This window comes from Bos mutus, chromosome X (assembly GCF_027580195.1).
Source record: "Bos mutus isolate GX-2022 chromosome X, NWIPB_WYAK_1.1, whole genome shotgun sequence".
NCBI classification, from domain to species: domain Eukaryota; kingdom Metazoa; phylum Chordata; class Mammalia; order Artiodactyla; family Bovidae; genus Bos; species Bos mutus.
The window spans coordinates 22,954,364-22,973,431 of record NC_091646.1 but is presented as its reverse complement, the minus strand read 5'-3'; the positions used below and the strand labels follow the sequence as shown (position 1 = coordinate 22,973,431).

General features: G+C 41.6%; 1 protein-coding gene across 1 annotated transcript in view; it reads right to left on the bottom strand.

Moving 5' to 3' along the window:
* The window catches only part of PABIR2 (PABIR family member 2), a 74,484-nt gene that overhangs the window by 22,285 nt on the left and 33,131 nt on the right, over window positions 1-19,068 (bottom strand). The gene's annotated exons all lie outside the window — the stretch shown is intronic.

The following is a 19,068-nucleotide window of genomic DNA, read 5'->3' as shown; positions in this document are numbered from 1 at the left end:
GATAACAAGACACAAGACAGACAGTCCTTGGCAGTTTTCTTCCCACAGATGCTGGGCTCGTTCTCCAAGGCTCCTGACATAACTACACTGTTCCTGGGGTTCCCAGGGTGAGATGGCTGCCTCCAAGCAAATTGCGCAAATGCCCCATGTCCAGGCCCCTGGTCCCAGGTACCAGGACAGGATGGCTTCTGTCCTCTCCTCCACCCTTTCTGAGAAGGACAAACTGTCCGGGTGACTGGACAGCTCGCAGAGCAAAGGCTCAGACATTCTCTGGGAAAGTCCCACCCCAATCCCTTTCCCACTGACCTTTCCAAAATTCATTTGGCTTTGTTTGGGGCTCCACAAGTCCTGAAAGTTAGCTTCCAGGAGAGCAAGAGATGAGGCATTCCCAGTGTGGGATTTAGAACTCTTCATTTCCACCAAAGTGCCAGAGTATAGTTTGGGGGCCATTTCTCCTTCATATTTAGACAGTGATGTAAAACCTGTTGATTTGTTTAGACACAATTGTCCCTCAGCAGGACAGATGGTATTCAACAGAATGGAATAATTAGGAGATTTAAAAGAAATAATTATGTGGGAAAATGCAGTTGGAGTCAAACATGCCTGGTAATTTATAAGAAAAATTCATGTTTAAAATGTGCATAAAAATTGCCACTGTAAATTTTGTTGCCTTGTTCTCCTGAGGTAGAACAACTTTATCGACAAGAGATGTTTCACGTCAGGCTGTTAAAGACAAACATGATTTTTTAAGACTCGTGGGAACAGTGACATGAAGCATTCAGTTTGTTTTCATCTCTTCCTGGGGAAACTGAAGTTCCTGGTGAAACAACTTTATGAGGCAATGTCTTAATTACACTAAATGCTTTTAAAAAATAACACAGCAGGGTGGGAGTGGGGGGTGGGAGTAGTAGCTATCTTGTTAGATTGTTTGTTTGACTTTGAGCTGCCTTTGGCTTTCCACAGCTCAGGGTCCAAATATGGGACTCTTTTCTGAAACATAAACTTCTTGCACTGAAAGTTTCATGAGTAATGTTCTTTCTTAGCACACAGCGCTCCTCTACCTACACAAGTCAGGATGAACGAGCCTGCCTGAGACACTTCTTACTGAGCTGGCTGAGTCCTGGAGCAAATGGGAGGCCTAAATACAAGGAAGAAGCAAATTAACTCCAGCTAACACACTTGGTCACATGGTTTGCTTCTCTTCTCCCTCATGGACAGTACCACCAAGCTCCCTTTCATTTGTGTGATCTGATAAAAGCAAGGTAGTGTGATTTTGGCCCAGTACCTTAATGGGGTACTGAGCCAGAATGAAAATGCATAGTAAAATTTGCCCAATTCCAAAGGTCATGGCAGGAGAAAGAGTACACTTTTAATTAAGTGGATTTGGGGTTACTTGAGTTTCATTTTAAGTGAGGCAGCTGGTCTTGATCTAAAAAACTCTTTATATCTCTCATACTCTTGTCATTCTTTGACATTATCTACCAAAGCTGAGCATACAAGTAACATAGGACTCAGTAATTCTATTCCTAAGGGTTCTTGACAGAAACGCATGCCCATTCAATGGAATGCTATCCAGCAACCAGAAAGGCTGGTCTATGGCTAAAAGTTAACATGTACATAAATCTCACAAGTGTGATATTGAGCAAAAGAAGCCAGACACAAAGAAGTGCATCTTATATGACTTCATTTATATAATGTTCAAATGCAGGCAAAGCTAATCTATGCTGTGAGAGGTCAGGAAATGAGGGGTGTGATATGTTGAATGGTGGCCCCACAAAAGATTTATATATGTTCCAAAACCTGTGAACATAACCCTACTTGGAAAAAGGGTCTTTGTAGATGTAATTCAATCCAGGATTTCAAAATGAGATCATCTGGATTATTTGGATGGGTCCTAAATCCAGTGTCCTTATATAAGAGATGGAAGAGGAAAAGACAGAAGAGAATGAAGATGGAGAAGGGCTTTGTCAAGAAGGGGTAAAGATTTTGAGTGATGTAGCCACAAGCCAAGAACACCTGGAGCCACCAGAGTTGGAAGAGGCCAAGAAGGATTCTGCCCTAGAGTTCCTGGAGGGAGCATGTCCCTCCTGGCACCTTGATTTCAGACTGCTGGCCTCCAGAACTGAGAAAGAGTATGTTTCTATTGTTGTAAGCCACTGACTTTGTGGTAATTTGTTACAGCAACCCTAGGAAACTAATGTAGGAAATGTGCTCTGTTTCTTGATCTAGGTACTGCTTACATGGGTATGATCATTTTATAAAAATTCATCAATTTGTATCCTAATAATTTGTGTATTTTTACATGTATATTCAGTTCAGTTCAGCCACTCAGTCATGTCCGACTCTTTGTGATCCCATGGACTGAAGCACACCAGGCCTCCCTGTCCATCACCAACTCCCAGAGTTTACTCAAACTCATGTCTGTTGAATCAGTGATGTCATCTAGCCATCTCATCCTCTGTCATCCCCTTCTCCTCCTGCCTTCAATCTTTCCTGGCATCAAGGTCTTTTCCAATGAGTCAGTTCTTCACATCAGGTGACCAAAGTATTGGAGCTTCAGCTTCAGCATCAGTCCTTCCAATGAATATTCAGGACTGATTTCCTTTAGGATGGACTGGTTGGTTCTCCTCGCAGTTCAAGGGACTCTCAAGAGTCTTCTCCAACACCACAGTTCAAAAGCATCAATTCTTTGGCGCTCAGCTTTCTTTATAGTTCAACTCTCACATCCATATATGACTACTGGAAAAACCATAGCTTTGACTAGATGGACCTTTGTTGGTAAAGTAATGTCTCTGCTTTTTAACATGCTGTCAAGGTTGGTCATAACTTTTCTTCCAAGGAGCAAGCATCTTTTCATTTCATGGCTGAAGTCACAATCTGCAGTGATTTTTGAGCCTGAAAAAATAGTCTGTCACTGTTTCCACTGTTTCACCATCTATTTGCCATGAAGTGATGGGACCAGATGCCATGATCTTAGTTTTATGAATGTTGAGTTTTAAGCCAACTTTTTCACTCTCCTCTTTCACTTTCATCAAGAGGCTCTTTAGTTCCTCTTCACTTTCTGCCATAAGGGTGGTGTCATCTGCATATCTGAGGTTATTGATATTTCTCCTGGCAATCTTGATTCCAGCTTGTGCTTCATCCATCCCAGCATTTCTCATAATGTACTCTGCATATAGGTTAAATAAGCAGGGTGATAATATACAGCCTTGACATACTCCTTTTCCTATTTGGAACCAGTCTGTTGTTCCATGTTCAGTTCTAACTGTTGCTTCCTGACCTGCATACAGGTTTCTCAGGAGGCAGGTCAGGTGGTCTGGTATTCCCATCCCTTGAAGAATTTTCCAGAGTTTGTTGTGATCCACACAAAGGCTTTGGCATAGTCAATAAAACAGAAGTAGATGTTTTTCTGGAACTCTCTTGCTTTTTCCATGATCCAGCAGATGTTGGCAATTTGATCTCTTGTTCCTCTGCCTTTTCTAAATCCAGCTTGAACATCTGGAAGTTCACAGTTCACATACTGTTGAAGCCTGGCTTGCAGAATTTTGAGCATTATTTTGGTAGCATGTGAGATGAGTGCAATTGTGTGGTAGTCTGAGCATTCTTTGGCATTGCCTTTCTTTGGGATTGGAATGAAAACTGACCTTTTTGAGTCCTGTGGCCACTGCTGAGTTTTCCAAATTTGCTGGCATATTGAGTGCAGCACTTTCACAGTATCATCTTTTAGGATTTGAAATTGCTCAGCTGGAATTCCATCACATCCACTAGCTTTGTTCGTAGTGATGCTTCCTAAGGTCCACTTGACTTCACATTCCAGGATGTCTGGCTCTAGGCTGATGATCACATGTGTGTTAGACTTTGATAAAAACTTATTTTAAAAATCTACGATTCTCGGCTTTCCTGGTGGCTCTGCAGTAAAAAGAATCCACCTGCCGGTGCAGGAGACATGGGTTCAATCCCTGATCTGGGAAGATCCCACATGCTATGGAACAGCCAAGCCCATGTTGCACAACTGCTGAGCCTGTGCTCTAGAGCCCATGCTCCACACTGAGAAAAGCCACTGCAAGGAGAAGCCTGCTCACCACAGCTAGAGAAAAACTTGTGTGGTAGCAAAGACCCAGCACAGCCAAAAATAAAAAAATAAAACACTAGATTCTTTATCCTGAATGGTACTAGACAATAAAATAGCTTTATATTAGATTTTTTAAAAAATCTATGATTTTATATTCTAGTTTCCAATTACTCACCATCTTGAGGAAATAGAGGCTGGTTTTATGAGGTTTTTGATATATATATTTTTTTGTTGAAGTAGGCAGCAGGGTGGGTGAGAGCTAACAAATTTCCAGGACAGAAACTGTCTAGAAGTTGGAGGTAACAAAACAGTGATCAACACCTTGGTTTTGCTCAAAGTGGATCGGTTGGGAACTGTTTGTGATCAACAAGAAGAAGCCAAACCCTAACCCCACCTTATGTGGCAATTTTGCAGTGGGTAGGAGAAGCTTTACATATAATTTGTGTGTTACTAATAATGAGATTCAAAGATGGTTTCTTCTGCCTTGGGAAAAAAAAAAAAAAGGACACGTTTGGCAGCCTACAAACAATAAGCCAGTAGAGGTTTCAGATTTTTTCCACAAGAATGAGATGACTCCAAAATGAGCATGTTTTCCATTTTCCACTCGCTCCAACCCCAGGCAGATGATTTTGAACGTGCACTCTCCTCACACTGGCTTTGAAGAAGTCAGGACTTGCCAGAACTGTGGACTCAAGACGAAAGCCAAGTGCAGATGGAAGTGACTGTGGAGAGCAGGCCCAAATTCCCTCAGCAGGGATTACTGAGGAACAAAGCTGGCAGGGTGGGGATTGCAAACAGCCACAGGTGCAGAAAGGCGCAGGGCAATGGATGGGGTGCCGGGGAAGGGCCTTTTTCCACCTTCATATGCGTCAGTTCTCATGCATATTTATTTAAAGAGGGGTCACTGCTGCCTAAATCCAGTTACTGAACTTGTCAATTCAAGGAGACCCCATCACTGAAGGTGGCAGACAGGCCATGATGGAAAGACTGTCCCCCGATAGCTCTGCCCAGGCACCAAGAATACAAGACTGTGGCCACATTGTCTGGAGCATGGAGGACAAAGTACAGGAGACTACAGTGGTCTTGCAACTCTGAGAGGGGGTTTGAACTCTTCAGTAGGAATAAGCGAAGTCTTGGGAATGATTTGGGTGCTGACTTCCTTAAGGGGCCAAATTAGGTTAAAAGTGGACTCCTCTATGTTTCCTCCTGCAATGGAATTCTCAGACTGTGTGCTTTATTTTGTGTGGATGCTCTCTCAAGCACAGCAGGGGCTGGGCCCTCCATTTCTGTTGTCACCTTTGAGCTGTTGTCTACATGTAGCTGTTAATGTAAAAAAGAAAAAAAGAAAGGAAAAGAAAAAAGAAAAGTGAAGGCAGAAGTAAAATGATACAAGTTCTGAATTAGGCCACTCTGGGATGATCACAACAGTGACTTTTTCAGCAAGAAGAAAAACCTCACTCAAGGATTTGTTTGAGAGGGAAAAATGTGAAATTAGGGGTCAAAGAGAAGAAACTCCAGTACTTTGGCCACCTCATGCGAAGAGCTGACTCATTGGAAAAGACTCTGATGCTGGGAGGGATTGGGGGCAGGAGGAGAAGGGGACGACAGAGGATGAGATGGCTGGATGGCATCACGGACTCAATGGACGTGAGTCTGAGTGCACTCCGGGAGTTGGTGATGGACAGGGAGGCCTGGCATGCTGCGATTCATGGGGTCGCAAAGAGTCGGACATGACTGAGAGACTGAACTGAACTGAACTGAACTGAGGAGGTGTGAAAAGAAAGGCGATGTTTGTGAGACCAGATAATAACTAACTGATTTCAAAAGAAGTCAAAACATTAGGTAATGTGAAATTCTGAGCCTTGACTGTAACATATATTGCATGTTTTTTTTCCTAATTCAGTTTTGTCTGTGTGGCATTCCGGCCAAATGTTCTAACCAAAAGCCCTTGAGGAAAGACTGAACATGAGACAATAGTTCATAATTCAATTCCATCAGCATTCACTGAATGCTTACTACGTGCTCAACATTCTCTTTGGTGCTGTGGGGAATGTGGAGGAAGTAGAAAACACAGTCAGTGCCTACAAGAAGTTGGCCATTTTGCAGGAAAGAGAGGATTTCTAAACATAGACCAATTAATACAATTAAATTAGAAAATAAAGACATAGTAAAGAGCCAAAAGAAACAGAGTTTAGTGCAAAGATGTATGGTTGAGGCAAGAATGGGCAATTCAATTCCACAAAAAAGCTGAAGATAATAAGGAGAGGGCTACAGGATATCAATAAGGTAGACTTCTGGGCTCTAGAAAGAAGGCCAGCCCACATCACATTCTGAAACTGACATTAACAAGAAAAACTCTAACCATTGGTGCTATTAAGATGAGGGTAGTATCCCAAAATCAACAAGGGACTGTGAGAACAGCTTCTAAAATCTCAACTATAAGGCATCAGTCTGTTAACTTTTGTCACAGGAGTTTTTGGTGTGTGAATCTAGGTACACCTCAGAGATATTGCTGGCTTGGTTTGAGACCACCACAACAAATCAAATACTGCATGCAATAAGGCAAGTCATGCAAACTTTTTCTTGGTTTCCCAGTGCATATAAAAGCTGTGTTTACACTATACTGTATTCTATTAAGTGTACAATAGCACACTTATATCTAAAAAAAGCAATGTGCATCCCTTAATTAAAAATATTTTGTTGCTAACAAATGCTAACCATCATCTGAAATTTAATAGATTGGTAATTTTTTCTTGCAGTGGTAACATCAAAGATCACTGATCCCATAACAAATACACTAATAATGAAAAAGTTTGAAATATTGTGAGGATTGCCAAAATGTCATACAGAGATACAAAGCAAGCAAATGCTAGTGGAAAATGATGCCAATACATCTGTTTGGACCTTTAATTTGTAAAAAATGAAAAATCTGCAAAGCACAATAAAATGAGGTCTATGCTATGCTAAGTCACTTCAGTCGTGTCTGACTCTGTGCGACCCCATAGACGGCAGCCCACCAGGCTCCCCCGTCCCTGGGATTCTCCAGGCAAGAACACTGGAGTGGGTTGCCATTTCCTTCTCCAATGCATGAAACTGAAAAGTGAAAGTGAAGTCGCTCAGTCATGTCCGACTCCTAGTGACCCCACGGACTGCAGCCCACCAGGCTGCTCCGTCCATGGGATTTTCTAGGCAAGAGTACTGGAGTGGGGTGCCTGTACTGAATAAGGAGACTTGGATAATAAGAAGTTGTCTGTTAGTCTGCAGTACTGTTTATGGAAGTGGACCTAAGTTCTTTGTGCCATCAGAGAGATATATTTTGGATCAGAACAGAGGAGACAACCCAAGTGCTCCCCTTCTTTCCCTCCCTTGGTTATGATTCCCTAAAAAATAGTGGTTCCTTTAGAGACATGCCAGGTGACCCCACTACTTATTACCCATCTCTCCAAGCCTCAGTTTCATGAAATGGGAATACTAATAATATTTACCCTCACTGGATTACTATGAGGAATATTTGGTAATACATATGGTGTGCTTAGCACAGGGCCTGCCATAAGACAGGAGCTCAGTAAAAGTTTCTATTGTTTTTGTTAGTCATAAAATTTAGAAAAGGCAGAGGAACCAGAGATCAAATTGCCAACAGCCGTTGGATCATTGAAAAAGCAAGAGAGTTCCAGAAAAACATCTACTTCTGCTTTACTGACTACGCCAAAGCCTTTGACTGTGTGGATCACAACAAACTCCGGAAAATTCTTCAAGAGATGGGAATTCCAGACCACCTGACCTGCCTCCTGAGAAATCTGTATGCAGGTCAAGAAGCAACAGTTAGAAACAAACATGGAACAACAGACTGGTTCCAAATCGGGACAGGAGTACATCAAGGCTGTATATTGTCACCCTGCTTATTTAACTTATATGCAGAGTACATCATGAGAAATGCTGGGATGGATGAAGCACAAGCTGGAATCAAGATTGCTGGGAGAAAATATCAATAACCTCAGATATGCAAATAACACCATCCTTATGGCAGAAAGTGAAGAAGAACTAAAAAGCCTCTTGATGAAAGTGAAAGAGGAGAGTGAAAAAGTTGGCTTAAAACTCAACATTCAGAAAACAAAATCATGTCATCTGGTCCCATCACTTCATGGCAAGTAGATGGGGAAACAATGGAAACAGTGACAGATTTTATTTTCTTGGGCTTCAAAATCACTTCAGATTGTGACTGCAGCCATGAAATTAAAAGATGCTTGCTCCTTGGAAGAAAAGCTCTGACCAACCTTGACAGCATATTATTAACTGTGGTGTTGGAGAAGACTCTTGAGAGTCCCTTGGACTGCAAAGAAGTCCAACCAGTCCATCCTAAAGGAAATCAGTCCTAAATATTCATTGGAAGGACTGATGCTGAAGCTGAAGCTCCAATACTTTGGCCACCTGATGCGAAGAACTGACTCGTTGGAAAAGACCCTGATGCTGAGAAAGACTGAAGGCAGGAGAAGAAGAGGATGACAAAGATGAGATGGCTGGATGGCATCACCAACTCAACGGACATGAATTTGAGCAAGCTCCAGGAGATGGTGAAGGACAGGAAAGCCTGGCATGCTGCAGTCCATGGGATCACAAAGAGTCGGACATGACTGAGTGACTGAACTGAGTCATAAAAAGCTCCTGATTGCCACTCAAGGCTAGATAAATTAATAGTTAAGAGTTTGGGTTTTGTATATGGGGAAAGAATCTTAAAAAGGGTGGATATATGCCCATGTATAGCTGATTCACTTTGCTGTCCACTTGAAACTAATACAGCATTATAAATCAACTATACTCCAATAAAAACTTTATTAAAAGGGTTTGGGCTTTGGACTCACATAGAACAGAGTCTAAATGCTGTGCTCTATTAGCTATGTAACTTCAGGCAAATTAGGCTGTTTGTTATTATTATTATTTGTTGTTGTGGCTACAGTTACTACCAACTTGGTCTCCCAGTTACCTCAATACTGGGAAAGGAAGTTAGAGGACTTAAGGCTTCCAGGCATTGGAAAGGCATGCATTCCATCGTTAATGAATAAACTGGCCTCTGAATTATAATCTCCTCTGAGTCTAGTTAAGTGGACTCCAGTCCTCCAAAGTCCCCACTACATGATCTGGGAGTTTCCAGTCTCAGTGACCAGCCAGCTTCTCTCTGTCATCATCTACACCCCCAACAATAAAGGTTTTGGTTTACAAAACTGGAAGTCCTGAGGCAGGTAGCTTCAGGGCTGATATAACTGAAACCCCAGTTTCTTTTTCCTGCTCTTCTCTGTGTCCTGATATTCTCTCCAAAATGACTTGATCCTCAAGCTTGAGTGAGATGTTTGTGGCAGTTTCAGACCTCACATCCACACAGGACAACATATTAGAGGGAGAGAGACTGCTTTCTTAGCAATGAGGAACCCTTCCTCACAGCAAACGTTCCCTCATCTCTCATTAATGTGAACTGGGTCGCTCACCCATTTCTACACAAATCCTTGCAGCGAGGTATATCTGAAATATCCAGCATTACCAAGATTGTTAAGACTGATTAGGCTCCACCCACTGAAACTGGAAGCAGTTCTCAAAACTATACTTGTGCTAAACAACGTGATGGTAGGATATCAAATTGTAATGGCCACCACCTTAAGTGTAGGATATCCACGCTCCTTAAGCTGGAGATAATGAAAAATAACCGTACACTGAGTAATTGGCCTCTCCTGAAACACCAGCTGAAGTTAAGTTCTACCCCAGTGACCTCGTTGGAACTATAGTCATATCCGGAGTAACAGGAATGTCACTGCCTGGAAAAACAGGGTCCTTTTCTAAAATGGGCTTTCCCTTCTGGCCAGACTCCTTGGTCCATAACTGCAGTTGATAGGATCTTTGGGAGAGGTTTCCTTGGCCTTTTGTTTGAATGTTGTGCCCCCTTTATGATTCTATATGTGAAGAGGAAACCAGCCCTTTCCAGCAATGTCAGGACCCTGATTAATGCCTCAGTAGCAAGCATGACCCAAATCCCAGAGAGTCTGGTTCCTTCCTTTCCCAGAAGGAAGCTGATGTGGCTCTCTTTTGTTTGAAGGTGTTGGGTGAAAAAAAACACACTAGCTGCAGCTTCAGAGGGAGGTAAGGAGGCCTGAAAATCTGTTCTCCTCCTTACCCCTCTACAGTTTGTATTGAATATAACATGAATCAACTGGAGAAACTAATGTTCATCCAAGCTGAGATTGAGGGCGCCATCCATTGACGGGTCAGGCTGAACTTGCCAAGTTCAGGGTGATATCCAGTTCTGGATGGTATACAACCATAGGCCTGTGCCTCAGAGTCCAGTTCCCATCATCGGCTTTCTCCTTGCCCTGTTATTTGTTTAAAACTCCTATCCCTCTTGCATGGCAACTCACTCCCATGGGCGGAGGAGCCTGGTAAGCTGCAGTCCATGGGGTTGCTGGGAGTCGGACACAACTGAGCAACTTCACTTTCACTTTTCACTTTCATGCATTGGAGAAGGAAGTGGCAACCCACTCCACTGTTCTTGCCTGAAGAGTCCCAGGGACGGCGGAGCCTGGTGGACTGCCGTCTATGGGGTCGCACAGAGTCCGACATGACTGAAGTGACTTAGCAGCATCCCTCTTGCAGAATGGTTTTGGTTCTTTGCCTAACCTCTGTCTGGTCTCCCCGGGCAGGTTGCCTTGTTCAGCAGGCCAGGCCGGCAGGCTGCCTGATTGTCCCAAGAGACAGGAAGGCACCCTTTACATCTCTCCAGTTTGGGTCCGTTTTTTACTGCCTCTCTGGAGTTAACATAAAGGACTTTAAAAACATCTCAGTAAATGCAGATGTAGGGGCTAGATAGGATTGTGGTCACCTTGGCCCTCATTTTTCTTGCTGCTCACAGAGTAGGAAAATTCAGTGCTGTTTTTGGACTCGACCCAATACCTTTTCTGTCCAGAAAGCCAATAACTCACTCTCAGAGTGACTTGTTTGGCTGTGCTGGCTATATCACGTATCATATATTATAGATGATATATCACAGTCATTGGCAAAGCTAACTAATGCCCAAACTCCACTCCCAGATCCCAGCACTGACTGCCAGAGGTAACCAGACATGCACATTAGTGAGACATGGTGGGCTGTTAAACCAATCTGCATTATTTGAGGTGAAAGTGTGGAAGCGAAGAGACTTCCAAGTTTCTTGGATTAGTATCAGTATGATTTCTTTTGGACTGTAAATACTTTGAAAGATCATATTTTCTACAGTACTTGGAATTTGTTTTTCAAATCTAGTGAGTATTGTGTACAGAACATTTTGCTCAATGTTCAAGGGATTACAAGGGTTCTAGTAAGGAATATGTGCTATATGGAAAATTTATAAACAATCCAAATTTATAATTTGGAAAAATTATAAACAATCCAAGGTAATATATACTAGGTCAAAAGGAAATGGTATAGAGCAAGGCTGTAAGCACAGAGGCATGGGGGACTTTGTCCTTAGTTGATGTATAACAGCTTAAACTCATTTCTAAGCCTTACCCTTGGGCTTTTTCACTTAGGACAATAACATACTCTGGGAGAGGTGGGGTGGAATGCTGCTGACCACCTAGAGTTAAACGAAACCTCTCATTAACCCATGGCTAACCTGCACCAAGATCTCCCTGTTTATTTTCTTGCTTCCTGTGGCTAAATATGGCCTATCTGGGAGGCCCAAAGAGTGTCTGTCCAATGGGTAATATGACAGCTTGCATTCTTTTTTTTTTTCTTTTTGTGGTCAAAGGCAGACTTGATTATTTTTAATCAAATTTTTTAGTTTGTATTGGAGTATAGCTGATTAACAATGGTACGATAGTTTTAGGTGAACAGCAAAGGGACTCAGCCATACATATACATGTATCCATTCTCCCCCAAACTCCCCTCCCACCCAGGCTGCCACATAATACTGCTTGCATTCTGATGGGGAAGGGAAGATAAATGCTTAAGGCCGTGGGGATGGTGGTGACCTGACCTTCCCGGGAAACGCCTTCCTATATTTCAAGTTGCCTGGTCACTCAGCTTAATGATTTTAAAAGAAGATATTATTTTGTTCAGTGGCCTGTAGTGAAGTTTATACTCTGTCAGGGAAGAGAAAATAAATGTCTGTGGGAGTGGGAAAATAGTAGGGACTTCCTTGGGAAATTCTCTGCTGGTCAGTCAGCTTACTAATTTTTAAGAGACATTAAAGGGTCAGAAAGAGAACCCTGGCCTGGAAGTCAGGAAGTGCACCTTGGGGTGGGCCCATCAGCAGAGAGAGGGAGAGAATCAGCCACCAGGAGTCCACAAGGAGCATTTATAATGATGAGAATGACACAAATGTCACATTTTAGAGTTAACATTTTTTAAAGCACTTTTACATCTGCTACCACAAAATCCTAGAATCTTATGAGTGGGAAAGGACTTTAGAAATTACCCAGCATGGCCCCTCACCCAGGCAAGACTCTCACCACCATGATCTCTCTCATTTGATGTTCTAAGAAGCCCTCTGCAGAAGTCAGCTTACCAAGTAGCACCATCTTCATTTTATAGGAAGACCAGCTAAGGACTTGTGGTGTTGGAGAAGACTCTTGAGAGTCCCTTGGACTGCAAGGAGATCAAACCAGTCAATCCTAAAGGAAATCAGTTCTGAATATTTATTAGAAGGACTAATGCTGAAGCTCCAGTACTTTGGTCACCTGATGTGAAGAGTCGATTCATTGGAAAAGACCTTGATGCTGAGAAAGATTGAAGGCAGGAGAAGGGGACAACAGAAGATGAGATGGTTGGATGGTATCACTCACTCAATGGACATGGGTTTGAGCAAGCTCCAGGAGATGGTGAAGGACAGGGAAGCCTGGCGTGCTGCAGTCCACGGGGTCACAAAAAGTTAGACATGACTGAGTGACTGAACAACAACAACTAAGGACTTCGTTTCAGGCCAAGATGATTCATTCAATTCATGACAAAACCGGCTTTAGACACACTAGTCCAGGGTTCTTTCCATGCTATCACATAGCTCTTTTATATTTAAGAAGACAGGTTCTAGTCACCCTTTTGGCCTTTACTAAGTACCTGAGTGAGTGAGTGAAGTCGCTCAGTTGTGTCCAACTCTTTGTGACCCCATGGACTATAGGAGCCTACCATGCTCCTCTGTCCATGGGATTTTCCAGGCAAGAGTACTGGAGTGGGTTGCCATTACCTAATTGTTATCAAATTGCTTTAGCAGCTTCAAGTTTGTTATCTCAACTGGAGTCCAAGATCTTTGCGGGCCAGATCTCACACTGTCTTTGAATCTCCATCCTCTTCCCACCTTACCCCAATGTTAGGGGTTCTTGGAAGATAACCAACAAATGCCTGAATTAACAGATTAAAATTCTAGAATTTCTGAGTTATTCCTTATATCTTAGAGGCACACCAGGTTCTACTTTCCATGATTTTGTTCCCATCTTTGGAAACTTCATTTGGTTGGAGCTATTCAGGTTGCTTGTATGTGTGTGTGTGTGTGTGTGTGTGTGCACGCGCGTGTATGTGTGTGTGTGTGTGTGTGTTTTAGTCACTCAGTCTTGTCCAACTCTTTGTGGCCCCATGGACTGTAGCCCACCAGGCTCCTCTGTCCATGGGATTTCCCAAGCAAGAATACTGGAGTGGGTAGCCATTTCCTTCTCCAGGGCATCTTCCAAACCCAGGTATCAAACCTGGGCCTCCTGCATTGTAGACAGATTCTTTACTGTCTGAGCCACCAGGGAAGGGTTCTCATCTTTGGAAATTTCATTTGGTTGGAGCTACTGAGGTTGCTTAGGCAGGTTGACATACTCTGGTACCAGGGTTTATATGAGGGAATGTTTGATATAACAGATTCTCTGTCTCGATGGATAAAACAACTGGCAAGTCAATGGCCTAGGTGTGATATTGGCAAGCTGAGGATTCAATATATTTTTTTTTTTATTTCTCTTTAAAGCCTTGGCTGGAACTCTATAGAATGGAGAGGTCATGTTGTCCATTTCTGGCCATTGGAATGTATTAAATGAGACACATTGTGCTCATTTTTTTAGTGTTAGAGGAGGAGTTCTGATGAGTGTTATTAGTCATGGGCTTTTGACATAAACTAGCCTTTCCCAAGAGTGTTAGGCTGCAACAAAAACAAGAATTAAAGACTTACTTGGAAACATCCACAGGGTTGACTAGTTAGCCAAAGTGCACACTTTTTTTCTGAAGTTAAAATTTTATGCTTGGTGATTTCCATTTTAAAACCAAGTTTTTAAATTGCTGTCTACATCTGTCTGTACTTTGACTTAAAAAAAAAACTCTTTGGTTCATAATTCTTTTGATGCTGTTGACATACAGAAAAACTCTAGCTGATCAGTTTCTATTCCTATCTGCTCATTCCTTTAATTTTTATCCTTTCCCACAAATAAGATCTTTATTGCAATAAGCATTTCCTCTGCCCCTAGGACATCTGGAAAAGGTGTTAACCAACTAGCCATTGATTTGCACAGTGCTATAATTTTTATAGCTATGAGGAAGCCTCCTGCCACCTTCACCCCTACACTAGCGATGCGTGAACTACCCACAAACTCTTTCACGAGGAGAACAAGCAATGGAATCTGGCCAGTCACCTGATAACCAAACACCACCTAGGCAGAAGAAGCCCAACATGTATAGTGAAATTCTTTCAAATATATTTTATACTATCAAGGCTTAAACTCACAAGAAAAAAAAAAAAAAAAACAATGAAATTTACCAGGAAACGTTTATGGTAGAGTAATAGAGCTGCTGAGATACACTTAAACATAACTTCCAAAGCTTAAACTGCATGATAATCTTTTCCAGATCCTTTTAGCTCATTTCTTATTCCAAAAAGAACCTTATATGGAATTGCACATACTTGGCCCAGTACAAATTTCACCATATTGAGCCCCTTAGACTTGGCCCACCACTAATTCATACTGTCAACTACAGCTTGGCTCTCATCACTGCCCAGTTGTTCCTTATATACCTTATACTGTGAATATTCCAGTCTTTCTCTTCAGGTCCCCAAGTCCTCTTTATCCCAACACCCCCATTCTTAGTAGATGAGCTTGAGAAAGGTTGCTGAAAAAATTGAAGCTATGGGTATAACTCCCTTAGCTACTGGAGATGTGATTCTTTTTCTTAGTACTCTCTAAGTTATTCTCTCCCTCTCTGCTGTAGAATTCACCCTTTCCTACCTTTCTACTCCCACATTTATCCTCTCCTTCCAAACTTGCATGGTCTTGTACGGTAGCCACTAGCCACGTGTGGCTATTTGAATGTAAATGAATTAAAATCAAATGAAACGAAAAATTCAGTTCCATAATCACACTAGCCACATTTCAAGTGCTCGATAGCCATGTGAGATTACCTGATGGGACAATGCAGATGCAGAACACTTCCATCACTGCATAAAGTTCTTTTTTTGTTGTTGTTTAATTTTTATTTTTTTATTCTGTACATTAAAATTTTTATTTTAGTTTTTTAAAATATAAATTTATTTATTTTAATTGGAGGCTAATTACTTAACAGTATTGTATTGGTTTTGCCATACACTGACATGAATCTGCCATGGGAAGTTCTATTGGATAGCAGTACTCAATAGGATCCTCTGATTTCTCACTTGTCCCATGGGCTTTTCAATCTCATCATCAACAACAGCAACAACTACTCTACAAGTGACCCTGCTCTCCTTGTTGCTACCAGTATCTAAATGCTGGCAAACTTTTAGAATAAAAACTTCCTTACATGCCTGCATTACTTTCTTGGTCCTCGGCAATCTGGCTTCTGTACCTTCTTTATAGCTAAGAAGCCACCAAAGACATTTGGGGCATTCTCCACCATTTTCCCCCCAGTCATTACCATCTAAAATTTCTCCTCTCTAAAGAGGACTGTTTTTCCCACCTCTTGTCCCTAGTACATCCCACTGCCTAAGAAGTGTTGCTTAGGTGAGACAATGAGCTTCCCTCCTTGATCATTCACTCCCAGATTCTTCTTATGTCTCCCTCATGTCCTGAAAGCCCAGTCCTCTGCTTTTCTTCTGCCAGCTCCTCTCTGGTGAATTCATCTTCCCTTATTTGCCTTTCACTGTCTTCTCTATGGGCTTCCCTAGTAGCTCAGACAGTAAAGAACCCGCCTGCCATGTGGGAGACCTGGGTTTGATCACTGGGTTGCAAAGATCCCCTGGAGGAGGGCATGGTAACCCACTCCAGTATTCTTGCCTGGAGAATCCCTATGGACAGAGGAGCCTGGCGGGCTACAGTCCATGGAGAAGCAAAGCGCTGGACACAAAGAGATGAGTGACTAAGCACATCTTCTCTACAAAAATGGGTCTCAATCTCATGGCTTAAGATGGATAATTCCTCATCTACCTGACTGGCATTACTGGGAGAGAGGCAAGAATAAGTGTTTGTATTAACAATGGAGGCAGAAAAACTATCTCCTCATCCCAGTTAATTCCCATGTCCCTTGCAACACTGGGCAAGTGCAAAATCAAAAGACTGCAAAAGGAAGACATGGAAACACTCTAGTCAAAAGAACTCTGTCTATATAACAATTCTGCCATGTTCTTTTCTTTTAACCAGTGTCAAAACCTCAGGATGATATAGAAGTTCTTTTTCCTTTTGATTCCTTCCTCTTTCTTTTCTTTTGGAGTGAAGAGTAGGTTAGTAACCTCCACCTTGCCTTTTCATAGCAAACTCCACAACAGTTGCAGATCAAAATGGAAAACCAGTCATTTGCAACACGGCATGAGCCTGCAGGAAGCCCACAGCAAATTATAGCCTGGTGTTTTGTGAAGGAAGTTGACAGGACAACACTTCCTTCCCTGCTCAAAATGAATGCATAAAATACACTCTGGCCTTTAACAGCATCTGATATCTATAACTAACATGAAGAGAATGTCAGAATGTTTTTTCTCCCTCTGTCTTTTTTCCCTTTCAGCAGACACATTGCTCTGCTGATTAGAAAGCTAAGAAAGTGAATAGATAGGAATGTACAACTTATTCAATCAAAGGAAAATTAAAGTAATCAGACATCATAGTGCTTGATTTAGTTACACTTAATTTAAAGACCACCAGGTCCTGACCAATGCTCTTCCTGCCCTTCCCCAGCTTTACTGAGGTACAAGTGACAAGTAAAATTGCAATGTATTTAAAGTGTACAGCATGATGATTTGGTACATGTAGGCACAGTGAGATGATTACACAATCAAGTTAATGAACAATAAACATATCCATACCCTAATTCCTTTTTTTTTTCTGGCGAGAATGCTTACAATCTCCTCTTTGGCAAATTTTAAGTACACAACACAGTATTATTAACTATAGTCACCAGGCTGTACATTAGATCCTCAGAACTTACTCATCTTTTAACTAGAAGTATGTACCCTTTGACCAACACCTCCCTATTTCCCCCAACCTCTCACAGACACCATTCTACTCTCTGTTTCTATCAGTTTGACTTTTTTTTTTAGATCCCACACATAAGTGATGCCATACAGTATTTCTCTTTCTCTGTCTCCTGACCAATGCTCTTGACTGTAAATTTAGTGTGCAAAGCCCACAAGTGAAGTTAAAACACTCGAAAGCAGGAGAAATTTACACTGGGTAGTCCCAAAACTCAGTGGTCTTTGACAGCTACAAGGTCAAGGCAGTTTTTCAAAGTGATTGTACAAAATTTGCATATAACAGAAAAAAAGAATTTTTAGGAGGGCATTCAGTTATATTTGAGGTAATCAAAGTAGCAAAAATAATCTCCAAAGTCAGCATTTACTAGGCAAGTTGGGTTAAAATGATATAAAAGGCAGATCGTTTGGGCCAGTACATCTGCCTTTCTTGCACTTGAAGAAAATTTGAAGATGAAGAAACTGTCTTAAAAAAAAAAGAAAAGCCTCCTTTCCCACTGCCGTCTGCCAAACAGATTCTGTTGCTAGGTAAACAGAAGCTACCAACAATTTATGTACCAATATATATAGCAAATTATAGCTGAGAGGAAGCTTGCTAGCTTATGAAACAGATGGTAATTTGTTGTGACTCAAGAAAGAACAGGGTTTTACCATGATGAACCCCTGCTAGTCTCTGACAATTTCCCAGCCTAATAAACACTCTTGACTTTGTGTGTTATGAAGTTGGATGAGAGTGGGATAATGTAAAAAAAGAAAGGAACAATCGGAAGGAATGGCAGAGACAATGCTCTTTGAGAGTAGAAATTATGGGTTTTAAACTTTGTGTATAAGTATGTGATAACAGTAGAAAGTAAACCAACACAACTTGTAATATATCCCCTAGACTTGCCATCTGGGTTGAAGTCAAATTGAATAAGCCCAAGAACACCAACTCTACTTCTCTAGCACTATGACAAATTTCAGAAAGACTGGTCAAGCAATCAGAAGCAGGAACAAGAGGGTGTAAGTTTCTGTGAACCTCTGTAACTAGAGAATATATCCACGCTTATTAAAATTGTGTCAAAAGAAATTTTGGTGAGTTAAGGCCCTTGCAACTCACATCTCTCATCCAAACTAAATTAGTGTTTGTTTAATAAGCAACTGGTTCACAACTGGACTTCAACTGTCTCCCCACATCCTGGAACAAACTGTTGAACCACACTCAGATCCACACTGACATCTGCAGGTAATCAAAACAGGACTTCTATGAATTGATTTCAAGATGCAGATTCTTAAACCATTCACCACAGCAGTGTGAGAACCCATAAAGCCTAAATACCCTGGAAGATCATTTCTTTAAAGAATACTCTCAATTTTTAAGTGCTTTCATAGACTAAAATATATTATATAGAGTATTAACTCAATTATCTAGAAAAACCCACAAACATACAGTTATTTCCACCTGGTGTAATTATGGTGATTTTCATTTTCACTTGAAATTTTGTCTTCTGTTTCCCATTACTTTTCAGGTATTCTCCAGTGAGTGTATAGTCCTTTTACAATAAGCTATTGAAAGGCTGAAACCTCATTTTTAACCTCA